The 25,512-nt window shown below is 36.0% G+C and overlaps 2 pseudogenes across 1 annotated transcript; one reads left to right on the top strand and one right to left on the bottom strand.

The window, feature by feature from the left end:
- The first annotated feature begins 772 nt into the window (after positions 1 to 772).
- On the top strand, positions 773 to 4,565 carry LOC116274878 (annotated as a pseudogene). The gene has a single exon (XR_004183677.1). The product of XR_004183677.1 is annotated as a kunitz-type protease inhibitor 1 pseudogene (transcript).
- A 9,570-nt stretch (positions 4,566 to 14,135) lies between these two features.
- Positions 14,136 to 17,073, bottom strand: LOC100997541 (annotated as a pseudogene).
- Positions 17,074 to 25,512: the final 8,439 nt, after the last annotated feature.

Below are 25,512 nucleotides of genomic sequence, written 5' to 3'. Positions count from 1 at the left end.
TTGTGCCTTTAGTTGCCAGGAGAGGCTTTGGACACCCATGACCCTGAGCTAGAATAATTGGGTAAACAATTAGCTTTAAAAAAAAAAAATATGTCTTAAATGTATGTGTAGCTTGTATTTATTTTAATGTTTAATATTAGATGTATTTTGATATTTATTTAGATATGTAGTGATCTTAATATTTTATGACCAAAAATTTGCTATAAATACTTGCTCTTCATGTGTTAATCAGAGTCATTCCTCAGTTCTAGTCTAAAGAGTGAGGGACTTATTGTACTTTATTATATATGATACATTCTCTTATATTCTCATTTTGACTAACTCTGTTTTATAAAAATATATATTATAAACTTATTAAATTGATTTTTCCCATTTAATATCTTTCAACCTGAAGCTCAAAATCCCTAAAAATTTAAGTGTAAATTATTTTTTAATACATACCACCGAGATATCAGCTGTTTTATTTTATTTATTTATTTTTGAGACAGTCTCGCTCTGTCACCTAGGCTGCAGTGCAGTGGTGTGATCTTGGCTCAGTGCAACCTCCACCTCCCGGGTTCAAGAGATTCTCCTGCCTTAGCATCCAAGTAGCTGAGACTACAGGCACGCCACCACACCCAGCTAATTTTTGTATTTTTAGTAGAGATGTAGTTTCACCATGTAGGTCAGGCTGGTCTTGAACTCCTGAACTCCCACGGTTTTAGGCTACTGGGATTGCAGAAGTGAGCCAATAGGCTGACACCAACTTTGTGTGAGAAAAATAAAACATTTTGAGTGCCTCAGAACCTAAAGAAGATACTTTTAAGAAGAGATTTAAACATTGTATCATGGGAGAGTGATATTTGGGTAGCTGTAAATGACACTGAGAATTCTGAATCTTGAAATTTCTGAGAACATCTTTGGCTGAAAAAGCAGGCCCCGCTCCATCACATCTGAGTGCACCAGTATTTTCAGAAACTGCATTAGCAAAATCTGAAACTAGATATCCTCCAGGACCTCCTCTCCACTTCCCATGTCATTGCTTACAGGCCCAAAATAAGTTGAACTCCATTATGTCTTGAGCCAGAAGTGTTTACATCTTGGTTCATAAAGGTATAGTCCGTACACTGAAGGCCAACCCCTCATTAATTCATATAGTAGAATTCAGAAAGGGTTATGGTTCTTGGATGGCAAAGAAGTTGCTGTGGTACCATGTTAATGCAGCTGGCTGGAAGTCTGCCTCAAGTATGCCAGGGAAGGCTGTTCATGAGTAGCTTCTTTGGAGGTTCTTTGCTATATAATTGCCTAATTTGGATGCCAAGGGGAGCTGGTGGCCACTGGGAACTGATGGCAATGTGTTGCAGGCCAAGTCCCCTGGATAAGCTGCGAGAAGAGCAGGAACCCGGTGCAGGGGGAAGCCATGTATGCCTCAGGAACTTGCCAAGTGAGTACATCAGAACCAGGAAGCAGAGTTCTTCTTCTTTTTTCAATAGGCTTTAATATCTCACTAGTACCCTCCACTGACACAGTTTCATTGTCAGTTGTCAATTTTTGTTTTTAAAGCCACTTTCCTTTTTAACAGAGTGGGTAAAAAGAACAAATTTGGAGCTTAGAAGCAACAAATAGAAAACCAGCACACTTCTCCATATAAAGAATGAAATTAGATGCTTTCATCTAATTTTGAACTATTTTACTTTAACATAGAATGGATATAGGTCTTTCTAAAGACCAAAGCTTTTTAATGCATTATAAATGTCATTACTAATTTCATGCATCTAAAGTGAAAGGGAGAAAAAACTTACAAGAAATGAAATATCTTTTTCACATAGGACGATGGCAGCATTTAATTTTAAGAATGTATTAATGAATTGCATCTAAAGATACACTCCTACTGATTTTAAAAATGAACATGTGAAAGCCATTTGTTCTATAACTTCAAGAACTACATCACATTGTTACATTCTTAGTCTTTGACAGAGTTTTGTATTTGAATAGACTGATCTATTTTGACACCTTTCAGATATTTTAAGGCATTTACTAAATATAATGTGTCAAGAGTACTTGTCACCATTATTCTTAAATTACACAAGGGATGCTGAGCCTCCTCCAATCAGATTAGACTCCCAAGGGCTACTAAAATAACTGTTGGAAAATTCAAAATCTTTCTCTAAGCAGAATCACTCCTCCGAAGTCTCCCCGGCTGATGAGATGTGTCTCCTCCTCTGTCTCCTCCCTTCTCTCAGGTCACCAGCACCCTCGGAACCCAGAGGCCCGCGCTCTGAAGGTGATCCCCCTGGAGAGGAAGGCGATGGCCCCTGCGAGGACTATGGCCGGCACCCGCCTCGCCCCGGCCCGCATCCCTGCCGTCGCCTTGTGGCTTCTGTGCGCGCTGGGCCTCCAGGGCACCCAGGCCGGGCCGCCGCCCGCGCCCCCGGGGCCGCCCGCGGGAGCCGACTGCCTGAACCTCTTTACCACTGGGGTGCCTGCCTTCGTGCTGGACACCAATGCCTCGGTCAGCAACGGAGCCACGTTCCTAGAGTCCCCCAGCGTGCGCCGGGGCTGGGACTGTGTGCGCGCCTGCTGCACCATCCAGAACTGCAACTTAGCGCTGGTGGAGCTGCAGCCCGACCGCGGGGAGGACGCCATTGCCGCCTGCTTCCTCATCAACTGCCTCTATGAGCAGAACTTCGTGTGCAAGTTCGCGCCCAGGGAGGGCTTCATCAACTACCTAACGAGGGAAGTATACCGCTCCTACCGCCAGCTGCAGACCCAGGGCTTTGGAGGGTCTGGAATCCCCAAGACCTTGGCGGGCATAGACTTGAAGGTACAACCCCAGGAACCCCTGGTGCTGAAGGATGTGGAAAACACAGATTGGCGCCTACTGCGGGGTGACACGGACGTCAGGGTAGAGAGGAAAGACCCAAACCAGGTGGAACTGTGGGGACTCAAGGAAGGCACTTACCTGTTCCAGCTGACAGTGACTAGCTCAGACCACCCAGAGGACGCGGCCAACGTCACAGTCACTGTGCTGTCCACCAAGCAGACAGAAGACTACTGCCTCGCACCCAACAAGGTGGGCCGCTGCCGGGGCTCCTTCCCACGCTGGTACTATGACCCCATGGAGCAGATCTGCAAGAGTTTCGTTTATGGAGGCTGCTTGGGCAACAAGAACAACTACCTTCGGGAAGAAGAGTGCATTCTAGCCTGTCGGGGTGTGCAAGGTGGGCCTTTGAGAGGCAGCTCTGGGGCTCAGGCGACTTTTCCCCAGGGCCCCTCCACGGAAAGGCACCATCCAGTGTGCTCTGGCACCTGTCAGCCCACCCAGTTCCGCTGCAGCAATGGCTGCTGCATCGACAGTTTCCTGGAGTGTGATGACACCTCCAACTGCCCTGACGCCTCCGACGAGGCCACCTGTGAAAAATACTCGAGTGGCTTTGACGAGCTCCAGCGCATCCATTTCCCCAGTGACAAAGGGCACTGCGTGGACCTGGCAGACACAGGACTCTGCAAGGAGAGCATCCCGCGCTGGTACTACAACCCCTTCAGCGAACACTGTGCCCGCTTTACCTATGGCGGTTGTTGTGGCAACAAGAACAACTTTGAGGAAGAGCAGCAGTGCCTTGAGTCTTGTGGCGGCATCTCCAAGAAGGATGTGTTTGGCCTGAGGTGGGAAAACCCCATTCCCAACACAGGCTCTGTGAAGATGACTGTCGCAGTGTTCCTGGTCATCTGCACTGTGGTGGTGGTATCCATCCTAGCTTACTGCTTCTTCAAGAACCAGAGAAAGGGCTTCCACAGCCACCACCATCACCACCACCCACCACCCACCACCCACCACTGCTAGCTCCACTGTTTCCACTACTGAGGACACGGAGCACCTGTTCTATAACCACACCACCCAGCCCCTCTGAGCCTGGGTCTTGCCGGCTCTCACCGGGCCCTGCTTCCTGCTTGCCAAGGCAGAGGGCTGGGCTGGGAAAAACTTTGGAACCAGACTCTTGCCTGTTTCCCAGGCCCACTGTGCCTCAGAGACCAGGGCTCCAGCCCCTCTTGGAGAAGTCTCAGCTAAGCTCAGATCCTGAGAAAGGGTTTGGAAGGAGCAGAAAACCCTTGGACCAGAAGTACCAGACTAGATGGACCTGCCTGCATAGGAGTTTGGAGGAAGTTGGAGTTTTGTTTCCTCTGTTCAAAGCTGCCTGTCCCTACCCCATGGTGCTAGGAAGAGGCTTGGGGTGGTATCAGACCCTGGAGGCCCCAACCCCATCCTCCGGAGCTCCTCTTCCACGCTGTGAGCCCAGGGCTGGGAGGAAGGACTTCCCTGTGTAGTTTGTGCTGTAAAGAGTTGCTTTTTGTTTATTTAATGCTGTGGCATGGGTGAAGAGGTGGGGAAGAGGCCTGTTTGGCCTCTCCATCCTCTCTTCTTCTTCCCCCAAGGTTGGGCTCCCTGCCCTTGACCAGCCCCAACCTGGCCTAGACCGGCAGACAGAGCCAGGAGAGGCTCAGCTGCATCCCGCAGCCCCCACCCCCAGGGTTCTCCAACATCACAGTCCAGCCCACCCACAGGGTAATAAAAGTGGTTTGTGGGGGAAAAAAAAAATCACTAAAACATCATCTCTACAAGGGGAGAAGAAACTGACAAACATTTATATAGGTAGGGTGTTTTTAATTTTTATTTTTTTAGTTTATATAAAAGATAAAAGTTCATATATAGGAGTGTTGAAGTTTATGATAACTTTTTAAGCTGGTCTAGGTTTTTAAATCATTTGATGTTCTAAAATTAGAAATATATCAAACCCAATATTTCTTAAACGTATGCCAAATTTAGTGTACCCTCAGAAGTTTTATTACAGACACATCCATTTTTCATTAAAATCTACATCTTTTTGAAATTAACTTTAGCATCCATCATAATTTATTGCATGCCACAAAAGGGTACATAATTGTTTTTCAAAAAAAGAAAATTTAACATAATAAGTATATTGCCTTATATCTTTGTAGAACATTCACCCTGAATTACAGACTCACCCATATTGGGGGAGAACTTATATGTAATCTAAAACAACTTTCTTCATAGCTTTGAAAGATGAATGAATCCAACTTCTGACTTCAACAATTACCTTAGCCTAAAATTGCTCTAAATAATACACAATATATATCATGTTTTCTAATATATTAAAATAATACTGTCATATTATTACAATGACCATAAAACTAACTGTCTTTGTGGGGTATATTATATAGTGAACAGGGAAACTGTTGTGAATTTAATTTTGATACTGTGCAAAATGAAACATCTCTGCATATACTGAACACACAATCATCCTAACTCTCAACTCCCTTGATAGGAATCCTCTGTTTGTGTTCACGTTGGCTTATACTTTAATTGTTGTTTTTGAAATATTATGTGTTGTATTTTAGATTTAAGGCAATTTGGGGGTAAAAATAAAATTTTTAGATTGTTTTTATGACCATGGAATACAAAAAGTGTCCATTTTATAGGTTTAAAATTTTCTACTCCCCTACTATAAAAAACGAAAACTATTACATTATTTTATGATGCAAACACGATATTTTTTAAAAAATTAATTTGTAGATGAATCAGATGCTAACTTGTTCAAAATCCCGGCAGGAAAGTGATAACAAACACCAATTGGTAACTGAATAGCATTTATGGAAAAGATGGTTACTAAAGTGTGGGTAGGGGTAAGGAAAACATCAAAGGATGCTGAAGTATCCAGCATCTCACAATACTGGGAAACTTTTAACCCTCCTTAGCACTGAAAAATTACAGGGAAGGAGCATCCAGAATAAACATCCCTAAGTATCTTTTTACTTTATTCTTATCGGCTGTTGATGCTAGCCATTGACCAACATCTGCTAGAAGCAGAGAGCAAGGGAACTCAAATGGAACATTGGGACAACATCAGGTACAGGACACACAGAAAGATAAAGAAAGGTGATTAGATTTGGGGGACAAAACAGAATATTCCAAACACATGCTATGACGGGGCAACTTGCTCCGAAAAAAGAAAAAAAAAAGCTAGATCTACTTTTGATGATGTATATTATTTATAGCCCAGAATTATTTCTCAACCTAAAATATTAAGATTATGTATATATTTTAAAATATTTTTAGTTTAGAATGTAAGATTAACTCTTGTGGATATGAACTTAGCTTGTTTTTGTAGCTTGTTTTGTAGCTTTGTTTTTAACAACCCATCACGGGTTAAGTAGTTGCAATAGTAAAGTTTCATCTGGAAAAGTTTGCACATGAAAGTAGGGAAATTGATAAAAGAAAGTTGAATGAATGGACTATTTCCAAAGTTGTGCATAAGGAAAGGGAAAACTGATAAACAGCAACAAAGTACCTAGCCTTTGCAATACCGGGGAGCAGAGGGAGATCAAGGGAGTGGTCACATAACCTGAAGAGGCTATCTCAAAAGCAATATCACCTCCGTAGAGAGACATCGGTAACTCATAGCAAAAGGTAGGGAGGGAAAAGTCTAGATATTAATGTACAGCTGCTCTCTTCCCATTTCTGGTCTCCTCTTGGTTCTTGTGGTGAACTGAATTTAGTAAGAATAAGAAAGCAGAAAGCTTAATGACACCTTGCATAAAGATCAGTGACTCAGGTCACAGACTGGATGAAAAAGGATAAAGAGATCAAAGAAAATACCCAACACACCAAGAAATAGGTATTGCAATTCCTAGTTTCTATTTTAGAATTCCTATTATTAGAGAGATATTGAAATCTGATTTTTTTTAAATGTCATAATTTTCCAGAGGAAAAGAAAAATCTTCTGGGGAGACTAATAATACTCTCACATTAGACGATGACAAAACTATATGCTCTCAAAAATAGAAGTGAGAGAAATCTGAGAGGGAGTAATGCAGAAACACTGGAAGTTGGGGCAGAGTAATCTAAATTAAGAAGCTATCAAATTCATCTTGATGAAATAACCATTAATTTGACAGGTAATTTCAACTCCTGTCTCTTGTAAAATTTGATGGACACTCAAAAGTTATCTGAGTTAGTTTAAAACATGTTTGAAATAAGAATTGAACCTTGGCAAAGTTAAATGACCTCGAACTTCTGGCCTAAGAAAATTTCTTTTTAAATCTATGTGGAATTTTTTACTATAAATACTGAATTCTTCGTTTTTTTCTGAATAAATGTTTTAAAAAGGTTTACTCAATGCTTTCCTTTGAAGCATTTTGTTAATCAGTTAGAGACTTAATATTCATCTTATTTTAAGAGGAATACTAGTAGACTCTTCAGGCTTAATTACTACTGAAATGTAAAGAGAACAAAGCAGGAAATCACGTTATATTTAATATGAATTGAAGATAAAAATCACAAAACAATACTTTTACTACATTGTGTTTATACCAAAATACTAGTCTCATACAGATATTACCAGTACTTAGAAACTATGATTAAAAGTTTGAAATTAGAATGAGGCAGTGGATACTTCATATTATATTACATTATACATTACATGACACAATACATTACAATGTATTCTCGCTATTTTTCTATTGAGTTAACATCTGGATTTATATATTTATTACCTATTTTGTGCAGAATTCATGACATATATATTTGTATATCCCATTCAAAAACAAAACCACCACTTGACATTATGATTCTGGGAATAGTTAATTATTTCATTAGCACATTCTAAAATTCAAAATCATTTGACAGCTGATAAAAAAATCAACAAAAATATAAGAGAACAATATTTTGTTTTAAAAGTTTTCAAAAGTGTACATACATATTTTAACTGTGTGTGTATAAAGAAAAAAATCGATTGCAAAAAATCCTAAGACATATTTTCTGATGGGAGTGATACGAAAACACTGGAAGTTGGAGACAAAGAATAAATCTAAAATTAAAGAAGCTATCCAAAATCCAGTTATCTGCATTAAATTAAAAATAATACTTCTAGTTTAGTATGGGGAACTTTTCATGATTGAAGCATTTGGATACAAAATGTTTATATTGCACTACTGTTGGAATTAAGGATTTCTATTTTAATATGTCAATAATTTTCTCACATAAAAATGCAGGTGGTTTTAAGCCATTTACTTGGCTTTAGCTCCATTCATGTGATTTGCAAAGAAACTGGTACCTAGTAATGAGACATAGCAGCATCATAATGAAAATATCAACAAAATAATGTCATATGTTTATTTTTTAGTAGAAAAATACAAATTGTTACATGTTTTAAAAAACTTTCACTTAGGCCTCTAATATCCTATTAAATGCAGTGTGAAAACTCATTAAATTGAATGTTCTTGTTCAGTCAAGTAAGTTATTTTATGAAAAATAAAGCCTTGTGTCAAAAACATATAAAACACTACATTGTGGGAAAATAATTAATAATAGATAGTTTAACATAATGTTCAAAAATAGTTACATTGAAATTGTACATCTTTTAATACTTATCACATTAAATCTCTGAATTAGCATTTCCTTGATAAATCTTCTCAAGATTTAGCTCCTTAAATGTAGCCTGTTCACTTCCCAGATATAAAAATGACCAAACACATAAATAAATACACACACAAACACATTCAGGAAAATTAACATTATGCTACACACACACACAAACACACACACACATTAAGTACACATGTATTTATTACTTAATAAAAATAAGTACATAAATAAATAAGAACAACAATGTAAATAAAATCAAGCAACATTAGTGCCATTTAGTTTTAGTTTCACATACTACTTTCCAAACCAACCATAGACTCTATGATAATTTTATTCCACATTTCATTTTTGAATAATGCTTAAATTACATGAATTTTTATGAATCTCTAGGAAGAAAGACTATTTTAAAGAAATCTCAATCCTTGGAAATTAGCATAAGTGATTTAATTCATTTCTGTGTCTTTAAACCTGGAACAAATACTAGCAATTATATTAATATTTCTGCAGTGAAACACAGAATGTCACACTAAGTGACACAAATTAAGATTCTAAAGCGTCTCATGTTAATTCAGATCAGGTCTTGCCACCAAATGAATTCAGATTAGGTCTCATTTTGCTGCCAAGTGAGTGTGAAAGATTCTTGGGTTTAAGTTTAGTTGTTTCAGGTTTGCTTGGAATTGTAGATAAAGGATTTGGTGTTCAGATTTGTTTGGATTTTGGAATTGAGATAAAGAATTATAAAATCATCAATAATTTATCTAAAAGCTATTAAATGTATCCTCACTAAATGGGTGAGGAGACTATCCCAGGGAGGTTAAATAAGTTTCCCAAATTAACACAGCAAAACAATTAAGTCAGGGACTTAAACAAGGCAGTAATGTTCAGAGGCCAAGCTTTCAATCAGTTGGCTATGCTTTCTTCATAAGATCATTGTGAGGACTGGGTACAGCAGCTCACGCCTGTAATCCCAGCACTTTGGGAGACCAAGATATGCAGATCACTTGAGGTCAGGAGTTCGAGACCAGCCTGGCCAACATGGTGAAAGCCCTGTCTCTATTAAAAATTTAAACAATTAGCTGGGCGTGGTTGTGCAGGCCTGCAATCTCAGCTACTGGGGAGGCTGAGGCAGTAGAATCACTTGAACCTGGGAGACAGAGGTTGTAGTGAACTGAGATTGAGTCACTGCACTGCACTCCAGCCTGTGTGACAGAGTGAGACTCTTGTCTCAAAAAAAAAAAAAAAATTATTGTGAAGATTCTGTTGAATGAACCATTCAAATTTCTTATAGTTACTGCTGTATAGAAAGTTGACCTTCTTCTTTTCTTTCTTTTCTCCTTCCTGTGCTCCTCCTCTGTTCCCTCACAGCTGTCCCAATCATCACCTCTGTATTCAATAAATTAATTCTACTGAAACATGACTGGGATCCTATTACTTTGTGTGGCCAAACTTAAACACTTTTACAGTCTCATTCTGCAAATTAGGTTATAATGTGCTTTCTGTGACTTTGGAATCACTAAGCTCTATTTATTGACGTTTCAGTCATTGGATCACTGTCCTCGTGTTCCATCAACTTCTAGGTATACACATAATCAGTAACTTCAGTTTAGAAAACAATGCTGGACAAGTGAATAAAATAATCCAAGTGATGAAAAATTTAGGCCTTTTAGATAAGGAGGATAAAAACAGGAAACAGAGAAATTCTGAGAATTGTGTCCATATTTCCCCAAAATTGTTTGGGTCTCCTCTGATCTCCTGACTAAAATGTCTAAAAAATCTCAGAGAATTGAGAGAAATGTGTGAATATTTTGATTATATGGAACACTAGTTTTAGTTATAACTAGAATCAAAACGTGAAGTTTAGAAAAGCTAAAGATGTTAAATCACCCATATTTTATCTAAAAGCTATTAAATTCTATCATGTTCTTAGTTTTTATTTTCAATAATACATTTTTAATTGTAGTTGCAAATGTGTGCATAGGTTCGTTTTAAAGTGAAATTCTTGATTTAAAGTAATTTTTTTCTCTAGACAATGCCTCTTGTTGATTTGAATTTTTGAGAAAACATATTTCAACTCTAAGCTGTAAAATGATTTAATTACCAAATGACTAACTTATGTCTGTTTTCCTATTATGTAATATTTCATTTATTTCAGTCAGAGACTTACATGCTACGCAGATCCAAAGTGAGATTCACTATCTCCCCAATTTTAGATTATACACAATATGAAAATCCTGATCAATAATTTCTACACTGAAAGTACTATATTATCACTCTTTAATGTCAGCTGAATACTTTTTGTTATTGCGAGTGCTACATTAAACCATTTCTGATGTTAGCGTTATTGTAAATCATTTAGCTAGAAATAAAAATCAGAAAAAATAATAACGAATAATAAATGAGAAAGATTTAATAAAGAGATAACTTGATTTGGACATGATCTTTTATTTAAAAAAGACTCAGAAGGTACATGTTGTATGTTTCCATTTATTTGATATTCTTGCAAAACAAAACTATGGTTTCCGAAAAAGGATCAATGGTTGCCAGTATTTGGATATAGGGAAAGGACCTGACTAACAAGGAGCCACAGGGAATTTTGGAGAACAAGTCTACATTTCGATTGTGCTGTTAATTGCGTGACTGTATGCATTTGTCAATTTTGCTGGATTATATGCCAAAAAGACTGAACTGCATGTGAATTAAACCTTAATTAAAAAATATAAAAGTGCTATAGTTTGGTTTAAAAATACAGTTCATCTGTAGCAGTTTTAGGAGTTTTGAAATTATAATTTTTCAACTTTTAAAAATAAAATTCATAACATAGTTCAAATTGGAAAGAATAGAACATTACCCCCCATCCCGATATAGTAAGCATTAAGACTTAGCAGCTATTATCATTTTGGTATGTGTGTTAGCTATCTATCTACACACATTGCATTTTATTATTATGGTATTTATTTTATTCTAATTAGAGTTTCCATTAATTTTTTCATCGTCATCATTGGATAGTCAGCCTTTATCAAGTCTCCCACAGTTTGTATTATTTCTTAAACTGGAAGTTTGGTCTAAATGCTGAATTATATCTAGATTAAACATTTTGTCAAGAATCTTTTGGAGGTGATGCGCTGTGGTTCATGTCACATCACCTCAGCAGGTTATATAATGTCCCCTTAGCCAATGTTTAAATATACAAAATGTTGAATGCTTTGTTAGTTTGGTTTCTCCCAGATCCCTTCATTACGAAGATATGATTTTCTCTTGCGATTGGTAAATAATGTCTGCTAATACTTTGTCATCTTTCAAATATCTTCTTAGCTGACAACATTTTATTCAGTGGTTTTAGCATATTATTGGTGATTATCACTTGAATAAATTACTTTTTATTACTTGCGTTTATTTTTCTATATTTTATTATATTTTACACATTTTATTAGCTGATAATACTTTATTTCCTCAACTGTAATTGAATTTGAGATTCACTTTAAAAATAGAAAAGTCCTCTGTTTAATTATTTCATTTATCGAATTTTTCAAAGTGAGGAAATGGGTTCATTTCAATTTAAATCTCTCTTTCTGTCTTTCTCTCTCTCGCACACACACGCACACACACATATCTCTATGGACACACAGATTCAATTTAACTAACACTTTAGAGTTAATAGTAGGCATTTATTGTATTGCTAGAAGAGTTGTCACAAATTGTCAAAATTGCCACAAATGTGGTCAGTGGAAATCTTGTCAAGTTATCTTCTGTATTCTTTTTTTTTCACATGCTTCCAATAATCTCTGCCATGTGGCAGGCTACTTTATATTTTCCCTTTTCCAGTAGTAAAACCAGCCATTTACCAAGGTTCTCAGTTTCTTTCAGCAGAAATAGTATTTAGAAGTAAGCCTATGAGTTCTTGGAGTGTGACCCAACTGGAGTCTCACTGTATCAAGTTGCAGAGTTACACTGCATCTTTCAGTCACCAGGGCAAAAAAATACATTTTAAAAATAATGCATCAATTTATACTTCAAATTCAAATGTAATCTTCAGAAGTTATGTGTAATTTATTTGATTTTATATTTGCATCTTTTTTCCCTTTTACCTTAAAAGTGTGATTTCTTAATAACACTAGAATTATTTGTTTTAACCTTTAATCGTACCAAATATTTTTCTTCAGGCAGTTATAGTACTAATTGTGGGCAGTTGTAGTACTAATTTAAACAGAGTTAAATTTATTCATTGTAAATTGCTTACAATTTTAAGACTGTTCATTCTTTCTATTTATTTTGAATGTGTAAACATTTACATATGCAGAACCAAGACTGCATATAATTGCTGTACTCAGAAAAGTACCACAACTTTTCCTACTCTCTCAACAATGTTCTCTCCTTATGTGAAACCAACTTTTATAGTTTGTGGATACTTTTTTTCAACATTCTTTTGGTAATAATAGACAAATCTGTATTTTTCGGTGTACATATTATATAATCATATACACTCTTATGCATTTTGCTTTTTTCACTTGACAATATATTCTAGAGATCATTCCCTATAATTCCAGAGACATCCGCTTCATTTTTAATGACCACTTCCTCCTGGGTTGAGTGCAGGAACTGTAATTTATTTAATAAATTTTATCTCTAGAGACATTTTTGTTTAATTTTTTTTTTGCTTATAGCAACAATGACACAATGAGTGTAAAGTTTTATATTTGTGCAGAAGTGTGTTGAAGGTGCAGTTCCAGTGATGTGAATACTTTGTGAAAGACTAAATGCATCAATCGTTTGTTTAGCCAAGTCCTCTGTAGGATTGTATGTTTTTCCACTTCCATGAGCAATAGATAAGAATGTTTGTTATTTTCAGATTTAGTAACAGAGTGTGGTGTCAGATTTTTATGTTATTTTCAATATTATAGATAAGAAATAGAGAGTCAGTGAATTTTGAATTTGTAATTCTGGGAGGAAGACTTCCCATGTGATTTTAAGTGGTTTATATAGGAGGACTCACTCCCATTCGGTCTGCATTATGCGGAACCATCTCTTCCAGTATTTCCTCCATTTTTATTTTGAATTTTACATTATATATTTATATACATTACAAACATTATAATGTATATATACACAGTATAATATATATGCAATATATAATAAAGAATATATTAAAATATATAAATATTTTATAATGCATTATAATATGTACATGATAAACATTCTATTCCAGAAAGATTAGCCTTTTGAAATAAAAGTAGGCAATGGTTTCATTAAGTTTTTACTTTTTTATTTATGATATTTTACCATGCACAACTATTACTGCTGTTTTTACATTGTTAACTTCCAGTTTTTCATTATAAAATCTATAAATACACACTTCTGGTCTGTTAGTATGAGAAGTCCAAAATAATCAGGTAGCAGATAGAACTTCAGGAAGAACCTTATGTTCTTCCTCTGTTATAATTACTCTCATGACCACCATACTACCAGAAATAGTTTGTCCAATCTTTGAATAAAAATTGTGAAAATGGCATGATGTCTCTCTTACTTCTATCCTCTTCTTCCTGAACCTATCTTTTCTAGCCGAGATATAGTGCCCCAGAAGGCCGTGAGTTCACACACTGAAACTAGGATATCCTTCTAATAAGGCCAGAAATCAATCCCTGCCTGCTGTGCTAGTTATGCCTTTAAGTGGCCATCTCAATGTTTCATTAGGTCAACTTCCCTAATGATATGATGTATGTTAAAGTAGTGGTTCCTGCAGTCACGTGCCCATTGATATGATCCTTCACCATGCAGTGGGTTCTTTGGGCCAAGATAATATAATGGGAGATACTGTATTTGATAAATTAGATACCCTGTGAGTCTTCAGATAGTAGTTCTGGCTGAGACGGTGTGGTCAGAGAAGGTCAGGCCATATAAGGATATGTATTAATCGCATTGAAGGCAAGCTGGTGCCTCCTTCAAGGAGAAAGATGAATGATGCAATCAACTTGACCTTAAGTAACTGATTGGCATTCATGTAGAAAAAGTTATATTCACAACTGTTTCCTGTTGTTGATGGGTCAAACATTTAGCAGGTTACATAGCTGGAGAAGCTTTGGGGAAAACAATGGCATGGTTATGGCTTTCTTTCTAGTGTGAGCTAAACAGTATATTCAATATTAAAGAAAATGATGAAATACATGTATGGTATATTAATGGAGACATTCCACAGTAAAATATACTTTGAAATACTCACAGATTTTTCAAACATGTTGGAATTAGAAACTTATAAAAGCTGCTGCAGTATATAATAGCTTTTCATTTGGATGTCTTAGCTGTGCCTTTTTGGTAGTTTATACATTAAATGTATCTTGTCTGCATTTTTTACGGCCTCTGATTATTTTTTTTTATTATGTAGGATTAGATGTCCACCAAGATTATTGTAAGTGAACCAGGACCTGATTTCAAATTCTGATTATGCACCCAATATTTGTCCACATATACTGCTCCCCAAAGTCAGCAAAACACTGCTTATTGAGCAGGCTTACCGTAATAGAAAAGTATGAGAATGCAGGACATTATTTTTATAAAGGCTATAAGTAAAAGCAGATTTCGGCTGTCTAGATATCTTATTCTAGAAAATACAGGTTTAAGATTTTTCAGACAGGTCAGGTGCAGTGGCTCACACCTGTAATCCCACCAGTTTGGGAGGCTGAGGAGGGTGGATCACTTGAGGTCAGGAGTTCTAGACCAGCCTCACCAATATGGTGAAACTCCATCTCTACTTTAAAAATACAAAATTAGCCAGGTGTGGTGGCATGTGCCTGTAGAGCCAGCTATTTAGAAGGCTGAGAGGGGAGAATTGTTTGAACTTGGGAGGCAGAGGTTGCAGTGAGCCAAGATCACGTGACTGCACTCCAGCCTGGGCAACACAGTGAGACTCTGTTTCAAAAAAAATATTTTTCAGATAATGATTCTTGCTCATATTTATCTCCTTCATTTCCCAATGAGATAATTTCCTTCACAGTGATCAGAGATGTCCATTTTTGTGGAAAAATGGCTTGCTTTCTTCAACCGATCAGGACAAAGACATCACTTATTGGCCATGCTGGCTACAGCCTTCTTGGGCTGATATAATGGGGAGTTCACTGTTGGACTATTGTTGAGTATGTTCTGGGCCTCTTGAACACTGGTTCCTTCCAGGGAACCTTTAAGTCTAATGCCTGGAAGGCTTTGGTGATCCCATTGGCAATGATAGTACAGTGGACGACACCACCAAAAATACTGACAAGGATGACTTCAACCTTAGGGTCAGCTGTGAGCAATGTGAATGCTTTCGATATACTTGAGCTTCCTTTACAACCTTCAAGATTCCAAGAAGTTGACTGGCTTCCCACTGTTATGGAAAATGGTATCACAAGTAGCCATGGTTAATCCAGCACCATTCACAAAGCAGGTAATATTCCCATCCATTCCTATGTATTTTAGATCATGTCTGGCATCTTCATATTCAGTGAGCTCTGTATTTGTGCGTTTTCATGCTACTGTATATTACCTGAGACAGGGTAATTTATAAAAGACAGAAAGGAAAGAGGTTTATAGTTCTGCATAGCTGGGGAGGCCTCAGGAAACTGACAATCATGTCAGTAGGTGAAGGGGAAGCAAGGCATTTCTTATATAGTGGCAAGAGAGAAAGAAGGAGGAAGTGCCACACTTTTAAGTCATCAAATCTCGTGAGAACTCACTCACTATCACAAAACAGCACGGGGCAGCCCCCGCCCCCACAATTCAATCACCTCCCACCAAGTCCCTTCCTTGACATGTGGGGATCACAATTTAAGGTAAGATTTGGGTGAAGTCACAGAACCAAACCATATCAGGCTCATTCTCCGATTTGTCATCCATAGCAGATATGTCCTGTTGTCAGAATCCTGCATTGTCATGAAAGTTTACGGTGGCATTAAAGCAGACAACTTGTCTTTCTCAAATTTCACCAGAGGGATTCACTATCACCTGAGTAGCATCAATTTTTAGGAAGAGATTATACAGTTTCTTAATTTGATCTGCAACCTGATTTTTCAAAGACCCAAGGAAGCCTAGATTTTCTGCCATCTGCTCAACTCTGAACTCGGCTGTCCTTCATCCCTTGAAAAATTTGCTCCTTAAAAATAAATTCTGAATTTGAAGCATCCACCTCTTCAACGTCAATGGCCCCTGGGGCCTGCCCACCAGCATGGGGCCATTGTAGGACCTGTCCATTAGAATCACCAGGTAAGTTTTTCTGGAAGTGTCCAAGGTTTCAGTAACCATCAGCTTATTAACTTTCACATCTTCTTTTGGAGTTTGGTTTATTGCCCCAAACATACCCAATCATGTTTAGCCAGCTTTCCCACAACTTTAGGTTCTTTTGTTAAGTGAACACCTCCTTTCAAACCACAATTGAAGATACCCTTTCCTTTTCCTCCGGCTAAGATCTGGGCTTTTAATTAAAACAATTTATTTTGCTTTTAGTCTCTTGGTAACCTCAAGTGCTTCATTCACAGTGTCTGCTACAAGGAATATTTGAACTCTCACTCTGTTGTCAGACATCAGTTTCTCACTCTGCTGTTCCTGGAGGGTCTGCCATCTTCTGGAAGTTAATTGAAGTGCCTGGACCTGGCTACCAAGATCCAGAGTGGAGCGCTAGGTCTCTCAGAAGTTTCCTGGCTTGCACGCTACCAGGAAAATGTCATTTTAAACAGAAAACCCAAAGTGGCATATTGGGACTTGGATTGTTATTTTTAGTTCTCATAGATGAGTGCTCTCTAGATATTAGCTTTTATTATCTGGATTATTCTTTATATACTAATTATTCCTTAATTAGAACTATGAGTGCTATACAAGAGAGTGAAATTGATAAATTCACTGTCTAAAATATATCTATCTATAAAATATATAGTTAAATATATATTTATTTAAAGGGCTTGACTGAAATAGTGAGTGTTATAGCTATTATTACTATTAGAATGTATATTCATTTATTTCATATAGTAATAACACAAGTATACTATCACCATCCTCTCCCAAAAAAACTGAAAAATTACGACCCAAGGTCAAAGCTAATAGTGAGTTTTGCTGCTGGAAACAAAGTATTGTATGTTAAAAAATACTTTCTCTTAAAGAATGTAGTGAGCTTCCAAGTATTCCGTTCCCAGTAAAATCCAAGAATATATTTTGCAAATAACAGGAGTCAAATATGAGGATTGGTTCATATCTCAGTGTGGAATTCCTCTTTGAAAAACGTGGTACGCTTTTTTGTCTGAATGTTATTATTGTTATATTGAGTATGTAGGCAAAAGCACCAATTAAAATCTAGTCCCCTTATCAAAAAATCAGCTTTCATGACACTTGCTCTCTTAATGGTCAATACATTACATAATATTTTTCTGATAAACAGAATGCGTTATCGACTATATAATAGCCGATGTGTTTTATTCAGAGTCTTTATTTATAAAAAGTTGGTGTATTATCAGTTGCCAGCAATCTGTGAAACATCAATTCCTATTACCATCCTCAAGCTGGACATATATTTTCCATGTCCAAAAATAGAAGACATTTGTAATGACATTGCAAGATCTACTAGGTAATGGTATTGACACATCGTTATCAATTTAGCATTAATGTGTCTAAATGGAGCACCTATTCTTCAATAATACATATTGAGGTTAAAAGATTATCTAAGAGATAGTAATTTAACCCCTAGGAATTATTCTAGCGGTAATTATTTCAGGTTCAATGGGACCCTGGTGGAAAACACTTTTGTCCAGGAATTGTTTTTAGTTCCTCTGCTTGTATATCTCATCAAAAATAAAATAGTTAAAATTTAATTTAGTTAAACAAGTATTTACAGGAATTAATCTAAGAGATTTTCCATGTGGCTAAGGGAGAAATGAATGCTTTAAGTTGAATGGCTCACTGTAGTAATAAAGACATTATTACATTATTTTACTATGAATAAAACACAGTTATAATTGGGTTCAAGATATCATATAGAGAAGATTATCTCTAATAAATCAGAAACTAGTGTAATGCTTATCTAGGATATAATTGTTAATTACAAGGAAGCGAAAATTAGCTATGCCCTGTAATTATTAGATTTTGAGATAAATAATAATATGGTTTTACAATTTGCAATGGATATTGGAAGACCATAGTCTAGACCGGTATATAGACAAGAAATATAAGCTTAAAATTATATATATATATAAAGATTAGCTGTTATGCTTGGACATTAAACTCAAAATTCTCATTTGCATCTTCTTACGTCTCAGGCCTAATTGTGGCTTTACCCTGTTAGATACTAATTTATACATGAGGAAAAAAAAATAGGCTTAGAGCTGTTTAGTAACTTGACAAGTTTCCTCAGTAGTATGGCAGAGGACTGATGCTCTTGAGAGAGGTTTGCCTTTGTAGCGCTGATTCCAAGTTGGTGGACTTGATGTTACATTTTACTCTTGCTTAGTCAGAGCTTCCAAACTGCTTCTCTCCTGAACATATCAATCCTTTGGGAGTCTAAAACTTCTTCTTAAATTTTTAGCTATCTTAGTTTTTCACTCCTTTTTTTTTTTTAGAATGCATATACCTTTGCCTGTTTCCACACTTTGCACATATCAGATTTTTCCAGTTCTATGTCCTATTTCATCCCAGCTGACAATTAAAAATTTATAAATTCAGTCTCTAAAATTACCATCTTAATTTTAACTCTTCAGATTAATTCTCGACCACTCTCTACCCTGTTATTTACCCCAGGAAGCTGATATATGTGTATTACATCAATGGCCTGCCTTGACTTTTTTTCTAAGAAGTGCTGCCACAAAGGAATCCAACATTGGCAGGAAAGAGGAGGGTGAGATGAGGATGTTTAACCCTTGACTGCCTCCTGGCCAAGTTACTGGGATTGGTTGTGTTCCAGCTGATAGTCACAGATCCTCTTAAGGAAGACTTTCTATTGACTCTACTTTCCATTCTGAAACTTTTGTCTATTCAACCCCTGTCATCTTTAGGGGCTAAGATACACAAAACCTGTTACCACTGTGTTATCTTTCATTATTTTCCTGTATCTACTTCTAATTGTGTAAATGATAGTTTTTTGTTTTTTTTTTTTTAATCCTTAAATTATCCTAAAATGTGTGTGCCATCTGTTTTGCTGGGACCATGACTTAAGTGCACAGTCAGCAATTTGTCCAAAGAAACTAAAAAATATTTATAAATTGTGGCATTGTTCTCAATTTAAAACACCAATAAGTATTTAAAGACTATACTATGTGAAATGAACAAATGGATAATTGTGTCTTGTCTGAAAAATAATGTATTAATGGCAGAAGAATGTTGAATAGGAAATTGGCTCCCAGGCACATAGAACTCACTTGTAAAAAAAGTGGGTAGAAGATATTTACTTATCCAAGTAATACATATTAATATTAATTAGAAATATTCAAATTCATACAGTTTCCCTGGCCTGTGTCCTAGCTTTTCTCATAATTAGTTCTTAAGCTATGATCTCAAGAATGTGGAGCATATAAGAGTGAGAGAAGGTTATCAAAAATGAATTTATGTTCATAATTAGTAAAACATTGAGATGATAAATGAAAGATCTCTACAGGCACAATGAAACCCTTACTCTTCTGGAGCCATTTTATGAAGATTTTTAAAAACTATTCTTAACCAACATCTGATGACTTACAATATTTTACTAGTAACTATAAACATAAAAGAAGAGCAAATTAGCCTTTTGCCAAAAAGTAAACTCATAAATCTAAGTGTGACTTATTGTTTCATTTGTGTTCATTGCATTTACAAGGGCTAAATGTAAATGGGCTACTTTGGGACACTAAATAAACCTGATTTAATCCTCATGTTCTACCTGCAGCACAATTGTGAGCCCATCTGACTGACATGTTGATTTCCTCTCCATAAGGGTGATATAATTAATGTGACCTTTTGATAAGGTGGCAGATACAGGGGTGAGACAAGTGCTCTCTAGAGAGCTATTAGCAGCTTCTGAGCAATTTGCTAATAGTTGAGCTACCTTTATTAAAATCATCGGTTAAGAAGATAATTGATAGCCATAATAATGAGCATGTACAGCAAAGGGAGAGAGCATCAAGGGAAGTAAAGCTATTAATTACTTAAAAATTGATGGACTTTCTGTGCTAAGTAAACTGTGATTGGGAACTCTGGATATGAAATACAATGAATAATAAGCCTGCAAACAGTTGTGAATCTATCCTCTCTGTAAAATTAAGTGGCTTTATTTCTACTATTAGATAGCATTTTTATGAAATAATTTTTTCCATCAACATCCAACTCCAGATATGGTGATACCCATGTGTGGTGGAGGCACAATCCTCTTATATTCTAATTTTTAAAAGCCCTCCTTATATTCTAGGTCTGAAAGACTCTCTGCATGATATACGTGAAGCAGATTCACCATGTGCTGGTTACCAACCTGTCTGAGTCCAGTGAAATAGTTACATGAAGCAAGTTTATTACTCACGGATAGGCGCAAGGGACAACAGAAACCTAGGATTCACTGGACCGTCCACCCCCATGCTCAAAAAAGCAGCCCATCAGGTACAGGTCTTATCTACATGCACCCCACTTGCACCACAGCTGAAGTATCCCTTGAAGTTGTATGAACTACTGGGAGAAAGCATTGAAAAATATCGTGTTTCTAGTGGGGGATGGAAGAAAACCTGGACTGTTCCAACCAGTTCCTCCCCATTTTCAAGTATCTTTTTAGCATATTGCATTCCTAGCACATTCCACAGTTATTCTTCAGAACTATAGGCAAAACAGGTGGGAGGGGAACTGGGTCAGGTCAAGGCCCCCTAGAGAACTGTTCTGCAATATACTTTGAAGTTAATCTGTCGTGATGAGCAAAGACTGATAAAATTACAGGTGTAATTTAAAAAGTATTTTTTTCCTCAAAGTAAAAATGATGTGACACAGAAATAGTTTAATGATGATTTTTCTAGCTGTCAGAATTCACCAGTGTATCCACTAGATTATTAGGGGATAGATGTATGTTCATCTAGACGCCTGTGATTATTGTTTTTAATTAGTGCTGATAATCAATAGGCTCAATTTATGATTATTAATTACAAGATTGCAATTAAAAGAGGATGTTTTAGAAAAATGGGAAACTAAGGAAGAGCTGAAAAGATTAGAGTAAATCATTGATACCAGTATGTGTATTTTTCTTCAGAGTAAACATACTTCTAATAAATTTTGATAGTTCACATTTTGGTAGTTCAGGGAAACAAGTATCCACATTTTCATTTGTCAAGAATAATGATAGTACTAACATAACTTGGGTTACCTGATCGTGTGACCGAATACTCATTTTAAATGATTATCCTTAGTAATCCAAGGTATTTCTAATTCCCAGGCACCTGCACGTTGAAGGTTTGGTTGAGTTTTGACTATAAAGTGGTTCGTTTATAGTGGTTGTAATTGTGTTTTTATGGGGTTTTCCAGGTAGCTGAGCAACTTTACTAGAACTATTGATCTTCTTCATCTAGTACAGTAACAAGGCCATCTGATAATATTTATCAATGGTACCCTGGATAAAAATAAATTACTTTGGGAGGCCGAGACGGGCAGATCACGAGGTCAGGAAATCGAGACCATCCTGGCTAAAACGATGAAACCTCGTCTCTACTAAAAAATAAAAAAAACTAGCCAGGCGTGGGGGGCGCCTGTAGTCCCAGCTACTCGGGACGCTGAGGCAGGAGAATGGCGTAAACTCGGGAGGCGGAGCTTGCAGTGAGCTGAGATCCGGCCGCTGCACTCCAGCGTGGGCGACAGAGCGAGACTCCGTCTCAAAAAAAAAAATACAAATAAATAAATAAATAAATAACTGCATGGAAATTATTATTTTATATGACCTAGAAAGGTACCAAATATATAATTATACGTCACAAGTGAAAAAAAATTAACTTTGAGTGAATAAATTTAGATTTGAGAATAAGTACAGGGATGGGGCAGTAAAATAAGTAGAATAAAGAAGGACTGAGGAAACTATGATTTCCACATAGTCATGGACTGCTCTAAGTTCCTTAGAAGCGCCAGATTACTTCAGTGACACACAACCATAACGTAGGAATGTAGCGTCTGTATCCATATTCTACTAGAATCTTAAATTACTTAGTGGAGGAAGTTCACAATCACTTTAAAAATCTTTAAATCTTTAAATATAACTTGGCCAGGTTTAAATATACCAAATAATTCAAAATGTGTATTATAACTTGTTACTTTTGTCATATTTCATATTGTTTCTATTTATTTTAAGAAATTGTTCTTATTCAATAAGTTTAAAATGACATTCAGGGCAGGATGCTTGTAATATATCATTTTAATATGACATAATATACAATATTTTGAAGGGGATAAACCAATATGACATGAAAATATAGTGGTACTTCTTCACTTTATTTTCTTATCTTTGTATGAATTAGGAGAAAGTTATTATAAATACATTAATATTAAAAACTAAATGTAAATATATAGCACTATTTTATAAATTAGTTTAGAGTATGTATGACTGCTCATTTCTACAAGTAACACTCTTGTGCTTTTCAGAGCTCATTTTAGAAATACCATGCAAAACATACAAATATATTGTAAATTTTCTATAATTATTATTGTTTATTATAGAATTTCAAATGGCCTCAGTTGATCTAATTTATTTTAGCCTTTTGATTCACTTCTAACTTATCAAAAATATATCTCATTACTATTGCAATATACAAAATTAGGCTACCTAATAATATTCTCTAAAGGTGTCCTGGGCAGAAATGGATGATGCTACATTTGGAACAGTGAGTTTGCTCTAAATATGTAGATATGTTTTGAATACATATGTTATTATTTAAAGTTCTGGGATACATGTGCAGGATGTGCAGGTTTGTTACATAGGTAAACGTGTGCCATGGTGGTTTGCTGCACCTGTCAACCCATCACCTAACTGTTAAGCCCAGCATGCATAAGCTATTTTTCATGTCAGAAAGGGCAAAAAGGAGAGAAGTAAAAAATCACTTGCCTTCCTCTCAAATTCAAATTTTATTATTGGCATTCAATTTGAATGTCACTTGGACACTGCATAACCGATAGCAGGGTATGAAGATTGTGAGGCAATGGTCAAATAAAACTCAGTATTATAATGTAACCTGCATTATGCAGTAAACCCTTTACCTATTATATGCATAAAATAAATTGTTTTTTCTCACATGTAATATTATATTCTATATGGAATTAATACCTTGATGAATTATGGCTTTTAAATTTTCCATCAAGTTGTTGACTTATGTAAAATTGAATTTATCTTTACCTGATAAATAACATAAGTTTCCTTAATAACATAAGAATCACATACTAAAAGTCAACAAGATCTGTCACCTAGTTACCAATTTCTTCATAAATTACCAGCACAGATGCCAGTGCATACATAAATAACCCCCAAAGCAAACAAAAACTGTGCAAACCAAAATCAACCTATAATATCTAAGGCTGGACTTGGCACCCAATAGTATGCACTGTGAGCATGTACATGTCCTAAACCCTTTATTCAGACAACTTAATACAGGCGTAGAAAATTATTAAAAAGCAGCACCTGCTGAACAGCCAGGACACACACATTCTTCATATGTGTAAAGAATAAAAAGTGCTAACAGCATAAAAAATACTTTACATAACGTGGTACATGTCAATGTTTTAAGTACAAAGGATATAAAAAAGACTGGTTTTTAAGGTAAAATAAAGTGATAGTTTGTTGGGATAGAAGTATTAATTAAACAAAGACATAAAATGTATTGTAAATAATAATAGATGGAATAAATAAAATACATTTTCATTAATTTTTGAAATTAGAAGACGGAAGAGTTTCATTTTTTAAGAGAGCATTAGAACTTAGTTTAGTATTATAACTTTATCATACTGAATTTCTTGTTCGGTGGAAAGGGAAAAATACCCTGCCATCATATCATCTAGTATAGAACAATATTAATAAGAAGCCAATACAGAATGATGATAGCAATAAAATTAAATGTTGTTAGTTCTGAAAGAATTAAGATGAATATGGAAGTCATTAAGAATGATTTCAAGAAATTACATAAAGTGAGCATATATGATCTGAGTTTGCTCTACAATTAGTGTGAGCCAGAGCATAAAGAAAGCTGAAAGTGATGGAACTTTAAATGAATAAGCAGAATCAGAGGAGTTATATTTGCAGAAAAATCTAGTTCTACTATTTGACACAAGATAGATTATGTATCTTGCCCTGACTGCCATTGCTGACTTCTCTCTTGATGCCACAACTCCCCCGACATGTATTCCATTTGATAGACAAACTTCTACAAGAGAGAAATTAGGTCCCTTGGTGTACTATGGTATATCTAAGATCTCAATGATGACATTACGTACTGAATACATAAATGAGAAGTAAAACTAGAATAAACACTTTTTAGAGTTTGGAGTATATCTTATCTGTCATAGAAGGATTTATAATTTAAGAGTAGAGAAAGATCAGCAAAGAGGCAGTAAAATAAGTGCTCCCAATTTCCAATAATGGTATATGACCTAATAAAGCCAACTTTCTTACTATAAACAAATAACACTAAATCAATTTGCTAAAAATATTTAAAATATTTTAAAGACATTGGTGAACTAAATATATAATGAGGGAATATCACACCATGACTAGAAGCCATTTTGATCACAGAGGTTTACTGAACTTCTATTTTAATTATTTAAACAATGAAAAATGAATCCAAACATCTCCTAGGATGGCTAATTTTATATGTCAACTTGACTAGATTAAGGAATAAACAGATTTCTGGTAAAGCATTATTTCTAGGCATATTTGTGAGGGTTTTTCCTGAAGAGACTGATGCTTGAATCACTGAACTGAGTAACGAAGATTGTCCTTCATGTGGATGGGCACCGTTCAAATGGCTAAGGGCACAGATAGAACACAATTTAGAGGAAAAGTGAATTTCTGTTATTTTTAAAGCTGAGACAGTCTTCTTCTCCTGCTCTTGGACATCAGAACTTCACGCCTTTGGGCTCAAAGACTTGCACCATTGGCCCCCTGG

This window comes from Papio anubis, chromosome 5 (genome assembly GCF_008728515.1).
Source record: "Papio anubis isolate 15944 chromosome 5, Panubis1.0, whole genome shotgun sequence".
In the NCBI taxonomy this organism is placed as follows: domain Eukaryota; kingdom Metazoa; phylum Chordata; class Mammalia; order Primates; family Cercopithecidae; genus Papio; species Papio anubis.
The sequence above is the reverse complement of the archived record's forward strand: the minus strand, read 5'-3'. Positions and strand labels throughout refer to the sequence as shown.